Source organism: Somniosus microcephalus, chromosome 11 (genome assembly GCF_052327205.1).
Source record: "Somniosus microcephalus isolate GS21.2 chromosome 11, FLI_Smic_1.0, whole genome shotgun sequence".
NCBI classification, from domain to species: Eukaryota; Metazoa; Chordata; class Chondrichthyes; order Squaliformes; family Somniosidae; genus Somniosus; species Somniosus microcephalus.
This window is the reverse complement of record NC_140997.1, coordinates 84,328,124-84,351,908: the sequence shown is the minus strand read 5'-3', so window position 1 is coordinate 84,351,908 and position 23,785 is coordinate 84,328,124.

The following is a 23,785-nucleotide window of genomic DNA, read 5'->3' as shown; positions in this document are numbered from 1 at the left end:
AGACCCATGGGCTGAGTCGATTCAACATACACCTATGGGTGGAGTCGATTCAATGTACACGCATGGGCGGAGTTGATTCAACGTACACCCATGGGTGGAGTCGATTCAATGTACACGCATGGGCGGAGTTGATTCAACGTAGACCCATGCGCTGAGTCGATTCAACGTACACCCATGGGCGGAGTCGATTCAATGTACACGTATGGGCGGAGTCGATTCAATGTACACGCAAGGACGGAGTCGATTCAAAGTACACGCATGGGCGGAGTTGATTCAACGTACACGCATGGGCGGAGTCGATTCAACGTAGACCCATGGGCTGAGTCGATTCAACGTACACCCATGCGCTGAGTCGATTCAAAGTACACCCATGGGCGGAGTCGATTCAACGTACACTCATGGGTGGAGTCGATTCAACGTACACCCATGGGCGGAGTCGATTCAACGTACACCCATGGGCGGAGTCGATTCAACGTACACTCATGGGCGGAGTCGATTCAACGTACACCCATGGGTGGAGTCGATTCAACGTACACTCATGGGTGGTGTCGATTCAACGTACACCCATGGGCGGAGTCGATTCAACGTACACTCATGGGTGGTGTCGATTCAATGTACACCCATGGGCGGAGTCGATTCAACGTACACTCATGGGTGGTGTCGATTCAACGTACACTCATGGGCGGCGTCGATTCAATGTACGCGCATGGGCAGAGTTGATTCAACGTACACTCATGGGTGGTGTCGATTCAATGTACATGCATGGGCTGAGTCGATTCAACGTATACGTATGGGCGGAGTCGATTCAACGTACTCACATGGGCGGAGTCGATTCAATGTACGCGCATGGGCAGAGTTGATTCAATGTAGATGCATGGGAGGAGTTGATTCACTGTACACGCATTGGCGGAGTTGCTTCAATGTACACGCATGCGTGGAGTTGATTCATTGTACACACATGGGTGGAGTCGATTCAATGTACACGCATGGGCAGAGTTGACTCAACATACATGAATGGGAGGAGTTGATTCACTGTACACGCATGGGTGGAGTCGATTCAATGTACACGAATGGGCGGAGTTGATTCAATGTACTCGCATGGGCGGAGTCATTTCATCGTACACGCATGGGCGGAGTCGATTCAATGTACACGCATTGGCCGGGTTGATTCAATGTTCACGCATGGGAGAGCGCGGGAGATGCCATTGAGCCGCAGAGAAGAAGGAAGAGCGCGGGAGACGCCATTTTTAGAAGACGCAGCGGAGAAGAAGGGCGAGCGCGGGAAGAAGGGAGAGCGCGGGAGACGCCATTTTTGACAGTTAAATCACACCCAGGGATGCCGAAGAGTGGCAGTATCTCTACTTTCGACAATGAAGTCGAAGATTGGGCGACATATGTGGAACGTATTGTGGTGTACTGCAGGGTGAATGAAGTGCCAGATGCTCAGAAAGCACTGGTTTTGTTAAATTCCATGGGTGCAAAAACTTATGGCTTACTGCGAAACCAGTTCCAGGGAGCAGTGAGGCGAGGAGGAGCCCGGTATAAAAACCGGCGCGAGCACCAAGGCCCGACCAGTTCCAGGGAGCAGTGAGGCGAGGAGGAGCCCGGTAGAAAAACCGGCGCGAGCACCGAGGCCCGACCAGTTCCAGGGAGCAGTGAGGCGAGGAGGAGCCCGGTATAAAAACCGGCGCGAGCACCGAGGCCCGACCAGTTCCAGGGAGCAGTGAGGCGAGGAGGAGCCCGGTATAAAAACCGGCGCGAGCACTGAGGCCCGACCAGTTCCAGGGAGCAGTGAGGCGAGGAGGAGCCCGGTAGAAAAATCGGCGCGAGCACCGAGGCCTGCAGAGAGCAGCGAGGAGGAGGCCAGCTTAAAAACCGGCGGCAGTTGCGAGGCCCGACCACTCGGAGCAGCAGAGAGCAGCGAGGAGGAGGCCGGCTTAAAAACCGGCGGCAGTTGCGAGGCGTACCAAATCAACAGCAGAGGAGAGGGGTAAATAGTAATCAGTGTGTGACATCACCAGGGAGCAGCTGGTGCAGTCGGGAGAGCAGGAGGCCAGTAACTCTTATATAGGTGGAGCTGTTGCTAAACCCGAAACACTACAGTGTAGTGTCTCCCACCCTTCCACCTCCTCTAACCTTTTAGGGGTTAGGGGAAGTTGAAAAGGTAGGTTCAATTTATTTTATTTCAGGAGCCTAACCTAGGTGGAAAAGGTTCCAGGACAGGAGGCGGCAGTGAAAATACAACACCAGAAAACAGGTAGGTGACTGGTTGGTGAGTACTTTCACAAACTTATTCTAAGTAGAATTCAATAATTAAGCTAAATCGTAGTAAATAAAAAGGTATTGTAAGGGTTAAGTCATGAAGGGCAGCTCAGACCCGTGTCATGCTCCTCCTGTGCCATGTGGGAAATCAGGGACACTGTCCCTGACAACTATGTGTGCAGGAAGTGTGTCCAGCTGCAGCTCCTAGCGGACCGCATGGCGGCGCTGGAGCTGCGAATGGACTCACTCTGGAGCATACGCGATGCTGAGGATGTTGTGGATAGCACATTCAGTGAGTTGGTCACACCGCAGGTAAAGGCTAGCTCAGACAGTAAATGGGTGACCAAAAGGCAGGGTAAAGGCAGGAAGGTAGTGCAGGAGTCACCTGCGGTCATCTCCCTCCAAAACAGGTTTACCGTTTTGGGTACTGTTGGGGGAGATGACTTATCAGGGGAAGGCACCAGCAGCCAGGTTCAGGGCACCATGACTGGCTCTGCTGCACAGAAGGGCGGGAAAAAGAGGGATAGGGCTATAGTGATAGGGGATTCAATTGTAAGGGGGATAGATAGGAGTTTCTGTGGCCGAGACCGAGACTCCAAGATGGTATGTTGCCTCCCTGGTGCAAGGGTCAAGGATGTCTCGGAGCGGGTGCAGAGCATTCTGAAGGGGGAGGGGGATCAGCCAGTTGTTGTGGTACATGTAGGTACCAACGATGTAGGTAAAAAGAGGGAGGAGGTCCTACAAGCTGAATTTAGGGAGTTAGGAGCTAAATTGAAAAGTAGGACCTCAAAGGTAGTAATCTCTGGATTGCTACCAGTGCCACGAGCTAATAAGTTTAGAGAGAGTAAGATAGATAAGCTAAATACGTGGCTTGAGCAGTGGTGCAAGGGAGAGGGATTTAAATTCTTGAGGCATTGGAACCAGTTCTTGGGGAGGAGTGACCTGTACCAAGGGGACGGTCTACACCTGAACTGTGAGGGAGCCGATGTCCTCGGGGTAATATTTTCTAGGGCGGTTCGGGAGGATTTAAACTAATTTGGCAGGGGGATGGGAACCTAGGTAGTGGAAAAGAGGGAAGTCATATGAAGTCAGAAATAGATGGTAGAAAGGTGAGAAGCAATAAGCAAAGGAGAGAAACACAAAGGGCCAAACTAATTCATAATGAGAGTGTGAAAAAAGCAAGCCTGAAGGCTTTGTATCTTAATGCTAGAAGCATTAGGAACAAGGTGGATGAATTAGTTGTGGAAATAGAGGTAAACAAGTATGATTTGATTGGGATTACAGAAACGTGGCTGCAGGGTGGGCAAGGCTGGGAACTTAACATCCAGGGATATACAATATTTAGGAAGGATCGGCAAAAAGGTAGGGGAGGTGGGGTAGCATTGCTGGTAAAGGAGGGGATTAATGCAATGGAAAGGAAGGATATTAACTCGGATGAAACGGAATCTGTATGGGTAGAAATGAGAAATAGCAAGGGGAGGAAAACATTAGTGGGTGTGATATATAGGCCTCCAAATAGTAATATGGAGGTGAGGGAAGGCATAAAAAGGGAAATTAGAGAAGCGTGCGATAAGAGCACAGCTGTCATCATGGGTGACTTTAATTTACATATTGATTGGACTACCCAAATTAGTAAAAATTCTGAGGAGGAGGAATTCCTGGAATGTTTTCGGGACGGTTATCTGGACCAATATGTCGAGGAGCCGACTCGAGATCAGGCCATTTTAGACTGGGTATTGTGCAATGAGAAGGGACTTATCAGCAATCTTCTTGTACGAGGCCCCTTGGGTCAGAGCGATCATAATATGATCGAGCTCTCAGTCGAGATGGAGAGTGAGGAAATTGAATCAGAGACTAAGGTCCAGAACTTAAATAATGGGAATTACGAGGGTATGAGACGGGAATTGGGTAAGATTGATTGGGTGGTGTTTCTGGGGGGATTGACAGTGGAGAGACAATGGCAAGCATTCAAAGATAGAATGGAAGAATTCCAGAACATGTTTATACCGGTTTGGCATAAAAATAAACCTAAAAAGGTGACTCAACCGTGGATAACGAGGGAAATTAGGGACAGCATAAAATCAAAAAAAAGGGCATATCAACTGGCAAAAAAAAGCACCAGACTGGAAGATTGGGGGCAGTACAAGATACAGCAAAAGAGGACAAAGGGATTAATCAGGAAGGGGAAAATAGAATACGAAAGTAAACTTGCAGCAAACATAAAGACAGACTGCAAAAGCTTTTATCGGTATATCAGGAGGAAGAGACTGGTAAAATCCCAAGTCGGTCCCTTGCAGTCCGATTCGGGAGAATATATAATGGAGAATAAGGAAATGGCCGACCAATTAAACTCATACTTTGGTTCTGTATTCACAAAGGAGGACACAAATAACCTCCCAGGAATATCGGCAAACATAGGGACTAATGAGAGGGAGGAGCTGACAGAAATTAGTATCTCTAGGGATATGGTGTTGGGTAAGTTGAGGGGACTGAAGGCCGACAAATCCCCGGGGCCTGATAAACTACATCCTAGGGTACTTAAGGAGGTGGCCCTGGAGATAGCAGATGCTCTAAGGATCATCTTCCGGAACTCCATTGACTCGGGAACAGTACCCGTGGATTGGAGGGTAGCTAATGTTACCCCAATATTTAAAAAGGGGGGTAGAGAGAAAGCAGGGAATTATAGACCAGTAAGCCTTACATCGGTTGTGGGCAAAATGCTAGAGTCCATTATTAAGGATAAAATAGCGGAGCACTTGACAAATGGGGAAAGGATCGGACAGAGTCAACATGGATTTACAAAGGGTAAATCGTGTTTGACTAATCTGCTGGAATTTTTTGAGGAAGTAACTGGTAAAATAGATGGGGGAGAGCCAGTGGATGTGGTGTACCTTGACTTCCAGAAAGCCTTCGATAAGGTTCCACACAAAAGATTATCATGCAAAATTAAGGCTCATGGGATTGGGGGCAAAGTATTAACGTGGATAGAGAACTGGCTGGCGGATAGAAAACAGAGAGTTGGAATAAACGGCTCGTTTTCGGAGTGGCAGGCAGTGACCAGCGGGGTGCCGCAAGGATCTGTCCTGGGACCCCAGCTGTTCACAATATATATAAATGATCTGGATCAGGGAATTGGATGCAATATTTCCAAATTCGCTGACGACACTAAACTAGGAGGAGGGGTGGGCTCTGATGAGGATGTCAGGAGGCTACAGTGCGATTTGGACAGGTTGGGGGAATGGGCAGATACGTGGCAGATGCACTATAATGTGGATAAATGCGAGGTTATCCACTTTGGGGGTAAAAACAGGAGGGTAGATTATTATCTAAATGGCAATAGATTGGGAGATGGGGAAGTGCAGAGGGACCTGGGTGTTCTTGTGCACCAGTCACTGAAGGAGAGCATGCAGGTGCAACAGGCGATCAAGAAGGCAAATGGTATGTTGGCCTTCATATCAAGGGGGTTCGAGTATAGGAATAGGGATACCTTACTACAGCTGTACAAGGTGCTGGTGAGACCGCATCTGGAGTATTGTGTACAGTTTTGGTCGCCCCATCTGCGGAAGGATGTTCTTGCCATGGAAAGAGTGCAACGGCGATTCACCAGGCTGATACCTGGAATGGCGGGAATGACCTACGAAGAGAGATTAAATAGTTTGGGCTTGTACTCACTGGAGTTTAGAAGATTGAGAGGGGATCTCATCGAAACATATAAAATTATGGCAGGCCTGGACAGGCTGAATTCAGAGAGAATGTTTCCAATGGCCGGGGAGCAAAGAACCAGGGGCCACAGTCTAAAAATAGCGGGCAAATCATTTAAAACAGAGATGAGGAAGAATTTCTTCACTCAAAGAGTGGTGAGCCTGTGGAATTCCCTGCCACAGAGGGCTGTGAAGGCTAATTCAATAAATATTTTCAAGAAAGAATTGGATATATTTCTGAAGGCTAAGGGGATTAAGGGTTACGGAGAAAAGGCGGGGACGGGGTACTGAACTGGTAAGATCAGCTATGATCTCAGACAAAGATCAGCCATGATCTCATTGAATGGCGGAGCAGGCTCGAAGGGCCGAATGGCCTACTCCTGTTCCTATCTCTATGTTTCTATGTTTCTAATAACCCCAGAGAAGCCTGTGGATAAGAATTTCGAAAACATAGTAGAAATCCTACAGGACCACTTAAACCCCACACCGCTGCTGATAGCAGAAAGATTTAAGTTCCACAAAAAGAACCAGCATAAAGACGAAAGTAATGCTGAGTACTTAAAGGAATCGCGCAAGCTATCGAAACACTGCCAGTTTGGAGTGGGACTAGCAGATACGTTAAGGGACAAGTTTGTGTGTGGGCTTCAAAGTGAAGGAACCCAGAAACGGCTTCTATCAGAATAGGGTCTTAAGCTGGACAAGGCTTTCAGCATGGCAGTATCACATGAAGCAGCCGCAAGGGGCGCTGCAGAGATACAACGGAGACCGCAAGAATATGGCACCAATGAAATGTCATATGGAACAGGGAAGTGTTATCGCTGCGGCAGAACAACACACGACCAGAAGGATTGTTGGTTCAAGGACCAAGTGCGCAGACAGTGTGGAAAAGCAGGACACATAGCAAGAGTCTGCAGGTCTGGGAAGAAAACCAACAGCAAGAAATCTCCACAGGAGAAGTACAAAAAGGTACATAAGGTGATGGACAGTAGTTCAGATGAACAGAAAAGTGATACAGACTCCGGAAGCAAGGAGCTGGGCTGTCTGAAACTACATAAGGTAACCAAAATGGAGGATCACCAGACTATCTGGGTTACAGTCAAGATAGACGGCGTCCAAGTGAAAATGGAATTGGACACAGGATCAGCCCTAACAGTCATAAACCAAAGGGACTACAAGCGGCTATTTTCACATATACCCTTGAAAGCTACAGAGATTGTCTTGAAGACGTACACGGGGCAAAAAGTCTACCCCAAAGGGAAAATAAGGGTGAAAGTGATATACAAAGGCCAGGAAATACCTAAAATGGACCTACATGTATTGCCAGATGGAGGACCACCACTACTAGGACGTGAATGGATCCGGAAGAAACAATTAGATTGGCATTCCATACAGGCACTGAAGGTTGAGGCCAAAAAGGATGACAACGTCACACCTGGACGACTCAAAAATGCTAACTGACGCAAAAGAAGTGTTCCAGGAGGGACTCGGAACACTAAAAGGCATAACAGCAATGATTAAAATAGAGGAAAATGCAAGCCCAAAGTTTCTTAAGGCCAGACCAGTGCCTTATGTGATCCGACCAGCCATCGAAGCAGAGCTGGAAGGGTTGGAACATTCAGGAGTACTGTCCAAAGTAGACTGGAGCGAGTGGGCTACACCCATCGTTCCTGTAATGAAGAGGTCATTGAGTAATACGCCTGGGGAACCAAAGAAGGTCTGCATCTGTGGGGATTTTAAGGTGACAGTGAACCCAATCCTTCACACGGTACAATATCCGCTTCCACGAATTGAGGATATTTTCGCCTCGCTTTCTGGGGGTAAACGCTTCACCAAAATTGAACTAGCCCAGGCGTACTTGCAAATGGAGGTAGAAGAAGCCTCGAAACAATACCTCCCGATCAACACACATAAAGGTCTCTACCAATGCAACCGGCTGGTGTTCGGGGTAGCATCAGCTCCGGCTATTTTGCAAAGGGCGATGGAGCAAGTCCTGCAAGGGATTCCAGGGACCCAGTGTTATTTGGACGACATCCTGGTCATGGGCAAAAATGACAGTGATCACCTCACCAACCTGGAGAAGGTGCTCACTAGATTAAAGGAATATGGGCTACGAGCTAATCGCCACAAGTGCGAGTTTTTCCAGAAGCAGATCTTGTATTGTGGCCACATTATTGATGAAGAGGGGTTACATAAGTCCCCTGAAAAGATTGAGGCAGTAGTCAAGACTCCCGCACCGGAAAATGTGTCACAATTGAGGTCGTTCCACGGGCTGGTGAACTACTACCATAAGTTCTTACCAAATTTGTCGACAGTATTACACCCACTGAACACCCTACTGCAAACGGGGGTACCATGGAAGTGGAATGACGAACGTAAACGAGCTTTCCAGAAGTGCAATGAATTGATCACATCAAAAGAGGTGTTGGCCCATTTCAACCCAGCACCACCAATTCGTTTGGCATGTGATGCATCACCCTATGGTATTGGAGCGGTGCTGTTGTACAAATTCCCAGGCGGGTTGGAGAGGCCAGTAGCCTTTGCGTCTCGGTCACTAACCTCAGCCGAGCGCAACTATGCACAGATTGACAGGGAGGCCCTCAGCCTAGTATGGGGAGTAAAAAAATTCAACCACTATCTGCATGGGCAGAAGTTCACCTTGCTGACTGACCACCAACCACTTGTCTCCATCTTTAATCCAAAGAAGGGCGTTCCGGTGATGACTGCACAACGGTTACAAAAATGGTCCCTTTATCTAGGGGCGAACCAATATGAAATAGAATATAAAGGCACGAAACAGCATATGGAAATGCTGATGGGCTATCACGCCTGCCACTGCCTACTGTGGAGGAAGCACCAGCAGTGGACCCTATCGAAATATTTAATTTGTCAATAATTGAACGATTGCCAGTAACTAACGCGGATATAGAGAAGGAGACCCGCAATGATCCGACGCTGTCTCGGGTATATGATTTGACGGTGAGGGGATATGGCCAACACATGGCGACTCACTGTTGCCAGCATTCTCATCCAGAAGAGAACAGCTGTTAGTTTGCCAGGGGACAGTGATGTGTGGATCCCGAGTGGTGATTCCACCCAAGTTAAGGGAGAGAGTGCTCAATGAGCTTCATGAAGGTCAGCTGGGAGGGGTGATAATGAAAAGCCTTGCTAGGGCTTATGTGTGGTGGCCGGGGATTTATCAACAAATCGAGGACCTAACCGAGAGCTGCTCAGGATGCCAGAAGGTCCAAATTGCACCACCACATGCCCCTCTACACCCATGGGAGTGGCCCTCCTCTCCATGGCAATGGGTGCATATTGATTTTGCTGGTCCATTCATGCACTCAATGTTCTTAATAGCAGTGGATGCTCACTCAAAATGGCCTGAGGTGATAAAAATGTCCTCAACCACTACAGAGAAAACGATTGCAGTCTTCCGGATCATATTTGCCAGGAACGGCTTGCCAGAGCAGATTTGCTCTGATAATGGACCACAGTTTGTGTCCGAAGAGTTTCGGAAATTTATGAGAAGGAATGGGGTAAGGCATTACACATCCGCCCCGTATTATCCAGCCACAAATGGATTGGCTGAGAGGTTCGTACAAACCTTTAAAAAGGCGATAAAGGCCATGTGCGATGATGAAATTCCTCCACAGCATAAGTTGGACAGTTTCCTGTTTGCCTACAGAAATGCGACACTTGCAGTTACCAACCAGACCCCGGCCATGATGTTCTTTAACCGAAGGTTGAGATCTCGTCTGGATTTGCTCAGACCAAATGTGCGAAGAAATGTTGAGGATAAACAATTCCAGCACATCAACGAGAAGCCGACAAGAAGCTTCAATGTAGGACAATCAGTCTTGGCCCGTGATTACCGAACAGAGAAATGGCAACCCAGAACGATATGCACAAGGCAGGGGCCATTAATGTACACAGTGGCTGTCGGGGAGAACATTGTGAGATGCCACGTCGATCAGATCTTAGCGTCACAGGAATGAGTCAACCCCATGTGTCGCGTACCTGGGGATGAACCCGACATACCGGTAGCATCTACCTCAGAAACAGTAGCTGTAGAGACTGATGAACTAACCGACGAAAAGGGGCCACAATCGCCTCTGCACCAAGAACAAGAACCTCAGGAAAGGCGCTATCCAGAAAGGATCAGGAAGCCACCCCAAAGACTGTATCTATAAATGGACTATTTCAGTTTAATGTGCATGTTAAAGTGTTAATTGTTATTTGAATATTATGGGTACTGTTAATCTAAATGAGGAGGAATTGTAGTGTATGTACCTTTAAGAGAGAACTACTTTTACAGCTCCTGTATACTGTAGTACCGGCAGTGACCACACCTGTATATAAGCCTTGAACATGCCTCTGTACTCCCAGTCTTGAGACTACCCTACTCCAGTAAACACCTGTTGATTGTTCAGTTACAGCATCCGTGTAGTTATTGGAAAACACCATACTCTCAGAATCACGGATCTAACAGATTCAACGTACACGCATGGGCGGAGTCGATTCAATGTACACGAATGGGTGGAGTCGATTCATCATACACGCATGGGTGGCATCGATTCAACGTACATGCATGGGCGGCGTCGTTTCATCGTACACGCATGAGCGGAGTTGATTCAATGTACACGCATGGGCGGAGTCGATTCAACGTACACTCATGGGTGGAGTCGATTCAATGCACACGCATGGGTGGAGTCGATTCAACATACATGCATGGGCGGAGTCGATTCAATGTACACATATGGGCAGAGTCAATTCAACATGCTCGCATGGGCGGAGTCGATTCAATGTACACGCATGGGCGGAGTCGATTCAATGTAAACGCATGGGCGGAGTCGATTCAATGTACATGCATGGGCGGAGTCGATTCATGGTACACACATGGGCGGAGTTGATTCAAGGTGCACGCATGGGCGGAGTCGATTCAACGCACAAGAATGGGTGGAGTCGATTCAAAATACACGCATGGGCGGAGTCGATTTAAGATACATGCTTGGGCGGAATCGATTCAATATACACGCATGGGCAGAGTCGATTCAATGTGCACTCATGGGCTGAGTCGATTCAATGTACACTCATGGGTGGAGTCGATTCAATGTACACGCAAGGGTGGAGTCGATTCAATGTACACGCATGGGTGGAGTCGATTCAATGTACATGCATGGGTGGAGTCGATTCAAAGTACACGTATGGGCGGAGTCAATTCAATGTACACGCATGGGCTGAGTCGATTCAATGTACACGCATGGGCGGAGTCGATTCAAAGTACACGTATGGGCGGAGTCGATTCAACGTACACATATGGGCAGAGTCGATTCAACGTACTCGCATGGCCAGAGATGATTAAATGTACATGCATAGGAGGAGTTGATTCACTGTACACATATGGGTGGAGTCAATTCAACGTACACATATGGGCAGAGTCAATTCAATGTACACGCATGGGTGGGGTCGATACAACGTACTCGCATGGGCGGAGTCGATTCAATGTATGCGCATGTGCAGAGTTGATTCAATGTACATGCATGGGAGGAGTTGATTCACTGTACACGCATTGGCGGAGTTGCTTCAATGGACACGCATGGGCGAAGTCGATTCAATGTACACGCAATGGCGGAGTTGATTCAATGTACATGCATGGGCGGAGTCGATTCAATGTACAAGCATGGACGGAGTCGATTCAATGCACTCGCATGGGCAGAGATGATTCAAAGTACACGCATGGGTGGAGTTGTTCATTGTACACGCATGGGTGGAGTCAATTTAATGTACACGTATGGGCGTAGTTGATTCAATGTACACGCATGGGTGGAGTCGATTCAATGTACACGCATGGGAGGAGTTGATTCAATGTACATGCATGGTCAGAGTCATTTCATCGTACACGCATGGGCGGAGTCGATTCAATGTACACGCATGGGCAGAGTCGATTCAATGTTCACGAATGGGCAGAGTTGATTCAATGTACACGCATGGGCAGAGTCGATTCAATGTACAAATATGGGTGGAGTCGTTTCATCATACACGCATGGGCAGCATTGATTCAACGTACACACATGGGCAGAGTTGATTCAACGTACACGAATGGGTGGAGTCGATTCAACATACACGCATGGGCGGCATCGATTCAACATACACTCATGGGCGTCGTCGATTCATTGTACACGTATGGGCAGAGTCGATTCAATGTACACATATGGGCAGAGTCAATTCAACGTACTCGCATGGGCAGAGTCGATTCAATGTACATGCATGGGTGGAGTCGATTCAATGTAAACGCATGGGCGGAGTCGATTCAATGTACATGCATGGGCGGAGTCGAATCATGCTACACACAAGGGCGGGGTTGATTCAAGGTACATGCATGGGTGGAGTCGAAGCAAGGTAAACGCAAGGGCGGAGTCGATTCAAGGTGCACGCATGGGTGGAGTCAATTCAAGGTACTCGCATGGGCGGAGTCGATTCAAGGTACACGCATAGGTGGAGTCGATTCACCGTATATGCATGGGCGGAGTCGATTCCACACACATGCATGGGTGGAGTCGATTCAATATACACGCATGGGCAGAGTCGATTTAATATACACGCTTGGGCGGAGTCGATTCAATATACATGCATGGGCGGAGTCGATTCAACGCACACGCATGGGCGGAGTTGATTCAATGTACACGCATGGGCGGAGTTGATTCATCGTACACTCATGGGTGGAGTCGATTCAATGCACACGCATGGGCGGAGTCGATTCAACATACATGCATGGGCGGAGTCGATTCAATGTACACATATGGGCAGAGTCAATTCAACATGCTCGCATGGGCGGAGTCGATTCAATGTACACGCATGGGCGGAGTTGATTCAATGTAAACGCATGGGCGGAGTCGATTCAATGTACATGCATGGGCGGAGTCGATTCATGGTACACACATGGGCGGAGTTGATTCAAGGTGCACGCATGGGCGGAGTCGATTCAACGCACAAGAATGGGTGGAGTCGATTCAAAATACACGCATGGGCGGAGTCGATTTAAGATACATGCTTGGGCGGAATCGATTCAATATACACGCATGGGCAGAGTCGATTCAATGTGCACTCATGGGCTGAGTCGATTCAATGTACACTCATGGGTGGAGTTGATTCAATGTACACGCAAGGGTGGAGTCGATTCAATGTACATGCATGGGTGGAGTCGATTCAAAGTACACGTATGGGCGGAGTCAATTCAATGTACACGCATGGGCTGAGTCGATTCAATGTACACGCATGGGCGGAGTCGATTCAAAGTACACGTATGGGCGGAGTCGATTCAACGTACACATATGGGCAGAGTCGATTCAACGTACTCGCATGGCCAGAGATGATTAAATGTACATGCATAGGAGGAGTTGATTCACTGTACACATATGGGTGGAGTCAATTCAACGTACACATATGGGCAGAGTCAATTCAATGTACACGCATGGGTGGGGTCGATACAACGTACTCGCATGGGCGGAGTCGATTCAATGTACGCGCATGTGCAGAGTTGATTCAATGTACATGCATGGGAGGAGTTGATTCACTGTACACGCATTGGCGGAGTTGCTTCAATGGACACGCATGGGCGAAGTCGATTCAATGTACACGCAATGGCGGAGTTGATTCAATGTACATGCATGGGCGGAGTCGATTCAATGTACAAGCATGGACGGAGTCGATTCAATGCACTCGCATGGGCAGAGATGATTCAAAGTACACACATGGGTGGAGTTGTTCATTGTACACGCATGGGTGGAGTCAATTTAATGTACACGTATGGGCGTAGTTGATTCAATGTACACGCATGGGTGGAGTCGATTCAATGTACACGCATGGGAGGAGTTGATTCAATGTACACGCATGGTCAGAGTCATTTCATCGTACACGCATGGGCGGAGTCGATTAAATGTACACGCATGGGCAGAGTCGATTCAATGTTCACGAATGGGCAGAGTTGATTCAATGTACACGCATGGGCAGAGTCGATTCAATGTACAAATATGGGTGGAGTCGTTTCATCATACACGCATGGGCGGCATTGATTCAACGTACACACATGGGCAGAGTTGATTCAACGTACACGAATGGGTGGAGTCGATTCAACATACACGCATGGGCGGCATCGATTCAACGTACACTCATGGGCGTCGTCGATTCATTGTACACGTATGGGCGGAGTCGATTCAATGTACACATATGGGCAGAGTCAATTCAACGTACTCGCATGGGCAGAGTCGATTCAATGTACATGCATGGGTGGAGTCGATTCAATGTAAACGCATGGGCGGAGTCATTTCAATGTACATGCATGGGCGGAGTCGAATCATGCTACACACAAGGGCGGAGTTGATTCAAGGTACATGCATGGGTGTTGTCGAAGCAAGGTAAACGCAAGGGCGGAGTCGATTCAAGGTGCACGCATGGGTGGAGTCAATTCAAGGTACTCGCATGGGCGGAGTCGATTCAAGGTACACGCATAGGCGGAGTCGATTCACCGTATATGCATGGGCGGAGTCGGTTCAACACACATGCATGGGTGGAGTCGATTCAATATACACGCATGGGCGGAGTCGATTTAATATACACGCTTGGGCGGAGTCGATTCAATATACATGCATGGGCGGAGTCGATTCAACGCACACGCATGGGCGGAGTTGATTCAATGTACACGCATGGGCGGAGTTGATTCATCGTAAGCGCATGGGCGGAGTCGATTCAATGTACACGCATGGGCGAAGTCAATTCAATGTACACGCATGGGCAGAGTCGATTCAGTGTACACGCATGGGAAGAGTCGATTCAACGTACATGCAGGGGCAGAATTGATTCAATGTACATGCCTGGGCAGTGTCGAAACATATATGAATGGGCAGAGTCGATTCAATGCACACTCATGGGTGGAATCAATTCAATGTACATGCATGTGCCGAATCGATTCCACGCACACGCATGGGCAGAGTCGATTCAACGTACACACGTGGGCAGAATCGAATCAACGTACACGCATGGGCGGAATTGACTTATCGTACACGCATGAGCGGTGTTGATAGAATATAGATGCATGGGCGGAATCGATTCAACATATAAGCAGGGGCGGAGTTGATTCAATGTACACACATGGGCAGAGTTGATTCAAGGTACAGGCAAGGGCGGATTCGATTAAATGTACACGCATTGGCGCAGTCGATTCAATGTACAAGCATGGGAGGAGTCGATTCAATATACATGCATGGGCGGAGTCGATTCAATGTACACGCATGTGCCGAATCGATTCAACGCATACGCATGGGCAGAATCGAATCAATGTACATGCATGGGTGGAGTTGATTCACTGTACATGCATGGGCAGGGTTGATTCACTGTACACCCATGGGTGGAGTTGATTCACTGTACACGCATGGGTGGAGTTGATTCAATGTACAGGCAAGGGCGGATTCGATTAAATGTACAAGTTTTGGCGCAATCGATTCAATGTACACGCATGAGTGGAGTCGATTCAATATACATGCATGGGCAGAATCGATTCAATGTACACGCATGGGCGGAGTTGATTCACTGTACACGCATGGGCGGATTCGATTCAACATTAACTAATGGGCGGAGACGATTCAACGTACATGCACTGGTGGAGGTGATTCAATGTACATGCATGGGCGGCATCGATTCAACGTACATGCATGGGCAGTGTCGATTCAAGGTACACGCATGGGTGGAGTTGATACAATGTACAGGCATGGGCGAAAGTGATTCAATGTACATGCATGGGCGGAGTTGATTCAATGTACACGAGTAGGCAGAGTCGATTCAATGTACACGCATGGGCGGATTCGATTCAACATACACGCATGGGTGGAGTTGATTCAACGTACACACGTGGTCGGAATCGATTCGTCGTACACGCATGGGCAGCATCGATTCAATGTACATGCATGGGTGGAGTTGATTCAATGTGCACGCATGGGCGGTGTCAATTCATCGTACACGCATGGGTGGAGTCAATTCACTGTACATGCATGTGCCGAATCGATTCAATGCACACGCATGGGCAGAATCAAATCAACGTACACGCATGGGCGGAATTGATTTATCATACACGCATGAGCGGCGTTGATTGAATATACACGCATGGGCGGAGTCGATTCATTTTACACACATGGGCGGAGTCGATTCAACGCACACGCATGGGCGGAGTTGATACAATGTACACGCACGGGCGGTGTTGATTCACCTTACATACATGGGCAGAGTCAATTCAACGTACTCGCATGAGCGGAGTCGATTCAAGGTACACGCATGGGAGGAGTCGATTCACCGTACATGCATGGGCGGATTCAATTCAACGGACACGCATGGGCGGAGTCGATTCAATTTAGACGCATGACCGGAGTCGATTTAATGTACACGCATGGGCGGAGTCGATTCATCGTAAGCGCATGGGCGGAGTCGATTCAATGTACACGCATGGGCGAAGTCGATTCAATGTACACGCATGGGCAGAGTCGATTCAATGTACACGCATGGGAAGAGTCGATTCAATGTACATGCACGGGCCGAATTGATTCAATGTACACGCCTGGGCAGTGTCGAAACATACATGAATGGGCAGAGTCGATTCAATGCACACACATGGGCGGAGTCAATTCAATGTACACGCATGTGCCGAATCGATTCCACGCACACGCATGGGCAGAGTCGATTCAACGTACACACGTGGGCAGAATCGAATCAACGTACACGCATGGGCGGAATTGATTTATCGTACACGCATGAGCGGTGTTGACAGAATATAGACGCATGGGCGGAATCGATTCAACATATAAGCAGGGACGGAGTTGATTCAATGTACACACATGGGCAGAGTTGATTCAAGGTACAGGCAAGGGCGGATTCGATTAAATGTACACGCATTGGCGCAGTCGATTCAATGTACAAGCATGGGAGGAGTCGATTCAATATACATGCATGGGCGGAGTCGATTCAATGTACACGCATGTGCCGAATCGATTCAACGCATACGCATGGGCAGAATCGAATCAATATACATGCATGGGTGGAGTTGATTCACTGTACACGCATGGGCAGAGTTGATTCACTGTACACACATGGGCGGAGTTGATTCACTGTACACGCATGGGTGGAGTTGATTCAATGTACAGGCAAGGGCGGATTCGATTAAACGTACAAGTTTTGGCGCAATCGATTCAATGTACACGCATGGGCGGAGTCGATTCAAGGCACACGCATGGGCGGAGGCGATTCCATGTACACGCATGGGCAGAGTTGATTCAATGTACACGCATGGGCGGAGTCGATTCAACATTAACTAATTGGCGGAGACGATTCAACGTACATGCACTGGCGGAGGTGATTCAATGTACATGCATGGGCAGAGTCGATTAATCGTACACGCATGGGCAGTGTCGATTCAAGGTACACGCATGGGTGGAGTCGATACAATGTACAGGCATGGGCAAAATCGATTCAATGTACACACATGTGCGGAGTCGATTCAATGTACACGCATGGGCGGATTCGATTCAACATACACGCATGGGTGGAGTTGATTCAACGTACACACGTGGTCGGAATCGATTCATCATACACGCATGGGCCGCATCGATTCAATGTACATGCATGGGCAGAGTCGATACAAGGTACACACATAGGCGGAGTCGATTTAACGCACACGCATGGGCGGAGTTGATTCAACATACACGCATGGGCGGCGTTGATTCAATTTACACGCATGGGCCGAGTCGATTCAATGTACATGCATGGGCGGCATCGATTCAACGTACATGCATGGGCGGTGTCGATTCAATGTACACGCTTGGGCGGTGTCGAAACATACACGAATTGGTGGAGTCGATTCAATGTACACGCATGGGTGGAGTTGATTCAATGTGCACGCATGGGCGGTGTCGATTCATCGTACACGCATGGGTGGAGTCGATTCAATGTACACGCATGTGCCGAATCGATTCAATGCACACGCATGGGCAGAATCAAATCAACGTACATGCATGGGCGGAATTGATTTATCATACACACATGAGCGGTGTTGATTGAATATACATGCATGGGTGGAGTCGATTCATTGTACACGCATGGGCGGAGATTATTTATCGTACACGCATAGGCGGAGTTGATTGAAAATACACGCATGGGTGGCATCAAATCAAAGTACACGCATGGGCAGAGTTGATTCACTGTACACGCATGGGTGGAGTTGATTCACTGTACATGCATGGGTGGAGTTGATTCAATGTACACGTATGTGCGGAGTTGATTCAAGGTACAGGCAAGGGCAGAGTCGATTCAACGTACACGCATGGGTGCAGTCGATTCAATGTACAAGCATGGGCTGAGTCGATTAAATGTACATATATGGACGGAGTCAATTCAAGGTACACGCAAGGGTGGAGGCGATTCCATGTACACACATGGGCGGAGTTGATTCAATGTACACGCATGGGGGGAGTCGATTCAATGGAAACGCATGGGCAGAGTTGGTGCAACGTACATGCATGGGAGGACTCGATTCAATGTACACACATGGCCAGAGTTGATTCAATGGACACGCAGGGGCAGAGTCGATTCCATGTGCACGCATGGGCAGAGTCGATTCAACGTACATGCACGGGCAGAATCGATTCAATGTACATGCATGGGCAGTGTCGAAACATACATGAATGGGCGGAGTCGATTCAATGTACACACATGGGCAGAGTCAATTCATCGTACACACATGGGTGGAGTCAATTCAATGTACACACATGTGCCGAATCGATTCCACGCACACGCATGGGCAGAGTCGATTCAACGTACACACGTGGGCAGCATCGAAACAATGTACACGCATGGGCGGAGTTGATTTATCGTACACGCATGAGCGGAGCTGATTGAATATAAACGCATGGGCGGAATCGATTCAACGTACAAGCAGGGTTGGAGTTGATTCAATGTACACACATGGGCAGAGTTGATTCAAGGTACAGGCAAGGGCAGATTCGATTAAACGTACACGCATTGGCACAGTCGATTCAATGTACAAGCATGGGAGGAGTCGATTCAATATACACGCATGGGTGGAGTCGATTCAATGTACACGCATGTGCCGAATCGATTCAAGGTACACTCATATATGGGCAGAATCACATCAATGTACATGCATGGGTGGAGTTGATTCACTGTACACGCATGGGCAGAGTTGATTCACTGTACACACATGGGTGGAGTTGATTCACTGTACACGCATGGGTGGAGTTGATTCAATGTACAGGCAAGGGCGGATTCGATTAAACGTACATGCATTGGCGCAATCGATTCAATGTACAAGCATGGGAGGAGTGGATTCAATATACACACATGGGTGGAGTCGATTCAATGAAAACGCATGGGCGGAGTCGATTCAAGGTACACGCATGGGCGGAGTCAATTCCATGTACACGCATGGGCAGAGTTGATTCAATGTACACGCATGGGCAGAGTCGATTCAACATTAACTAATGGGCGGAGATGATTCAACGTACACGCACAGGTGGAGGTGATTCAATGTACATGCATGGGCAGAGTCGATTCATCGTACACGTATGGGCGGAGTTGACTCAATGTACATGCATGGGCGGCATCGATTCAACGTACATGCATGGGTGGTGTCGATTCAAGGTACACACATGGGTGGAGTCGATACAATGTACAGGCATGGGCAGCATCAATTCAATGTACATGCATGGACAGAGTTGATACAAGGTACACACATGGGCGGAGTCGATTCAACACACATGCATGGGTGGAGTTGATTCAACATACACGCATGGGCAGAGTTGATTCAATTTACACGCATAGGCAGAGTCGATTCAATGTACATGCATGGGCAGAATTGATTCAATGTACACGCTTGGGCAGTGTCGAAACATACACGAATTGGCGGAGTCGATTCAATGTACACGCATGGTTGGAATTGATTCAATGTGCATGCTTGGGCGGCGTCGATTCATCGTACTCGCATGGGTGGTGTCGATTCAATGTGCACGCATGTGCCGAATCGATTCAACGCACACGTATGGGCAGAATCAAATCAACGTACACGCATGGGCGGATTTAATTTATCATACATGCATGAGAGGCGTTGATTGAATATACACGCATGGGCAGAGTCGATTCATTGTACATGCATGGGCGGAGATGATTTATCGTACACACATAGGCGGAGTTGATTGAAAATGCATGCATGGGTGGCATCAAATCAAAGTACATGCATGGGCAGAGTTGATTCACTGTACACGCATGGGTGGAGTTGATTCACTGTACACGCATGGGTGGAGTTGATTCCATGTACACGTATGTGCGGAATTGATTCAAGGTACAGGCAAGGGCGGAGTCGATTCAACGTACATGCATGGGCGCAGTCGATTCAATGTACAAGCATGGGACGAGTCGATTAAATGTACACGCATGGGCGGAGTCAATTCAAGGTACACGCAAGGGCAGAGGTCATTCCATGTCCATGCATGGGCGGAGTAGATTCAATGTACACGCATGGGCGGAGTTGATTCAATGAAAATGCATGAGCGGAGTCGATGCAAAGTACACGCATGGGAGGACTCGATTCAATGTGCACACATGGCCAGGGTTGATTCAATGGACATGCAGGGGCGGAATCGATTCAATATACATGCATGGGCGGAGTTGATTCAACGTACACGCATGGGTGGAGTCGATTCTATGTACACGCATGGGCGGAGTCGATTCAATGTACACGCATGGGTGGAGTCGATTCAAAGTACATGCATGGGCGGAGTCGATTCAACATTAACGAATGGGCAGAGACGATTAACCATACATGCACGGGCGGTGGTGATTCAATGTACATGCATGGGCAGAGGCGATTCATCGTACACGTATGGGCGGCATCGATTCAACGTACACACATGGGTGGAGTCGATTCAATGTACACGCATGGGCGGAGTCGATTGAATGTGCACGCATGGGTGGAGTTGTTTCAATGTACATGCATGGGTGGAGTTGATTCACTGAACATGCATGGGTGGAGTCGATTCAATATACATGGATGGGCAGATTCGATTCAACATACACGCATGGGTGAAGTTGATTCACCGTGCATGCGTGGTCGGAGTCATTTCATCGTACACGCATGGGCAGCATCGATTCAATGTACATGCATGGGTGGCGTCGATACAAGGTACACGCATGGGTGGAGTCGATTCAACGCACACGCATGGGCGGAGTTGATTCAACATACACGCATGGGCGAAGTTGATTCAATTTACATGCATGGGCAGGGTCGATTCAATGCACATGCATGGGCGGAATTGATTCAATGTACACGCTTGGGCGGTGTCGAAACATACACGAATTGGCGGAGTCGATTCAATGTACACGCATGGGTGGAGTCGATTCAATGTGCACGCATGTGCGGCGTCGATTCATCGTACACACATGGGCGGAGTCGTTTCAATGTACACGCATGTGCCGAATCGATTCAACGCACACGCATGGGCAGAATCGAATCAACGTACACGCATGGGCGGAATTGATTTATCATACACGCATGAGCGGCGTTGATTGAATATACACGCATGGGTGGAGTTGATTCATTGTACATGCATGGGCAGAGATGATTTATCGTACATGCATAGGCGGAGTTGATTGAAAATACATGCATGGGTGGCATCAAATCAAAGTACATGCATGGGCAGAGTTGATTCACTGTACACGCATGGGTGGAGTTAATTCACTGTACACGCATGGGTGGAGTTGATTCAATGCACACGTATGTGCGGTGTTGATTCAAGGTACAGGCAAGGGCGGTTTCGATTCAATGTATACGCATGGGCGCAGTCAATTCAATGTACAAGCATGGGACGAGTCGATTAAATGTACACGCATGGGCGGAGTCAGTTCAAGGTACACGCAAGGGCGGAGGCGATTCCATGTACACGCATGGGCGGAGTTGATTCATTGTACATGCATGGGCGGAGTCGATTCAATGTAAACGCATGGGCGGAGTCGATGCAATGTACACTCATTGGAGGAATCGATTCAATGTACACACATGGGCAGAGTTGATTCAATGGACACGCAGGGGCGGAATGGATTCAATGTACATGCATGGGCGGAGTTGATTCAACGTACATGCATGGGTGGAGTCGATTAAATGTACACGTATGGACAGAGTCGATTCAAAGTACAGGCATGGGCGGAGTCGATTCAACATTAACGAATGGGCAGAGACGATTAAACGTACATGCACGGGTGGAGGTGATTCATTGTACATGCATGGGCAGAGTCGATTCATCGTACACGCATGGGCAGCATCGATTCAACGTACACAGATGGGCGAAGTCGATTCAATGTACATGCATGGGCAGAGTTGATTCACTGTACACGCATGGGTGGAGTCGATTTAATGTACAAGCATGGGCTGAGTCGATTCAACGTACTCGCATGTGCGGAGTTGATTCAAGGTACAGGCAAGGGCGGAGTCGATTCAACGTACACGCATGGGCGCAGTCGATTCAATGTACAAGCATGGGACGAGTCAATTAAATGTACAAGCATGGGTGGAGTCAATTCAAGGTACACGCAAGGGCGGAGGTGAATCCATGTCCACGCATGGGCGGAGTTGATTCAATGTACATGCATGGGAGGACTCGATTCAATGTACACACATGGCCAGAGTTGATTCAATGGACACGCAGGGGCGGAATCATTTCAATGTACATGCATGGGCGGAGTTGATTCAACGTACACGCATGGGCGGAGTCGATTCTATGTACACGCATGGGCAGAGTCGATTCAATGTACACGCATGGGTGGAGTCGATTAAAAGTACAGGCATGGGTGGAGTCGATTCAACGTACACGCATGGGCAGAGTGGATTCAATGTACATGCATGGGTGGAGTTGATTCACTGTACACGAATGGGCGGTGTTGATTCACTGTGCACGCATGGGCGGAGTCGATTCAAGGTACATGCACGGGTGAAGGTGATTCAATGTACATGCATGGGCAGAGTCGATTCATCGTACATGCATGGGCGGCACCGATTCAACGTACACACATGGGCGGAGTCGATTCAATGTACACGCATGGGCGGAGACGATTCAATGTACACGCATGGGCAGAGTTGATTCAATGTACATGCATGGGTGGAGTTGATTCACTGTACACGCATGGTTGGAGTCGATTCAATGTACACGCATGGGCAGATTCGATTTAACATACACGCATGGGTGGAGTTGATTCAATGTACACGCGTGGTCGGAGTCGTTTCATCGTACATGCATGGGCAGCATCGATTCAATGTACATGCATGGGTGGCGTCGATACAAGGTACACGCATGGGCGGAGTCGATTCAATGCACATGAACGGGCGGAGTTGATTCAACATACACGCATGGGAGGTGTTGATTCAATTTACACGCATGGGCGGAATCGATTCAATGTACACGCTTGGGCGGTGTCAAAACTTACACGAATTGGCGGAGTCGATTCAATGTACATGCATGGGTGGAGTTGATTCAATGTGCACGCATGTGCGGCGTCGATTCATCATACATGCATGGGTGGAGTCATTTCAATGTACACGCATGTGCCGAATCGATTCAACGCACACGCATGGGCAGAATCGAATCAACGTACACGCATGGGCGGAATTGATTTATCATACACGCATGAGCGGCATTGATTGAATATACACGCATGGGCGGAGTTGATTCATTGTACATGCATGGGCGGAGATGATTTATCGTACACGCATAGGTGGA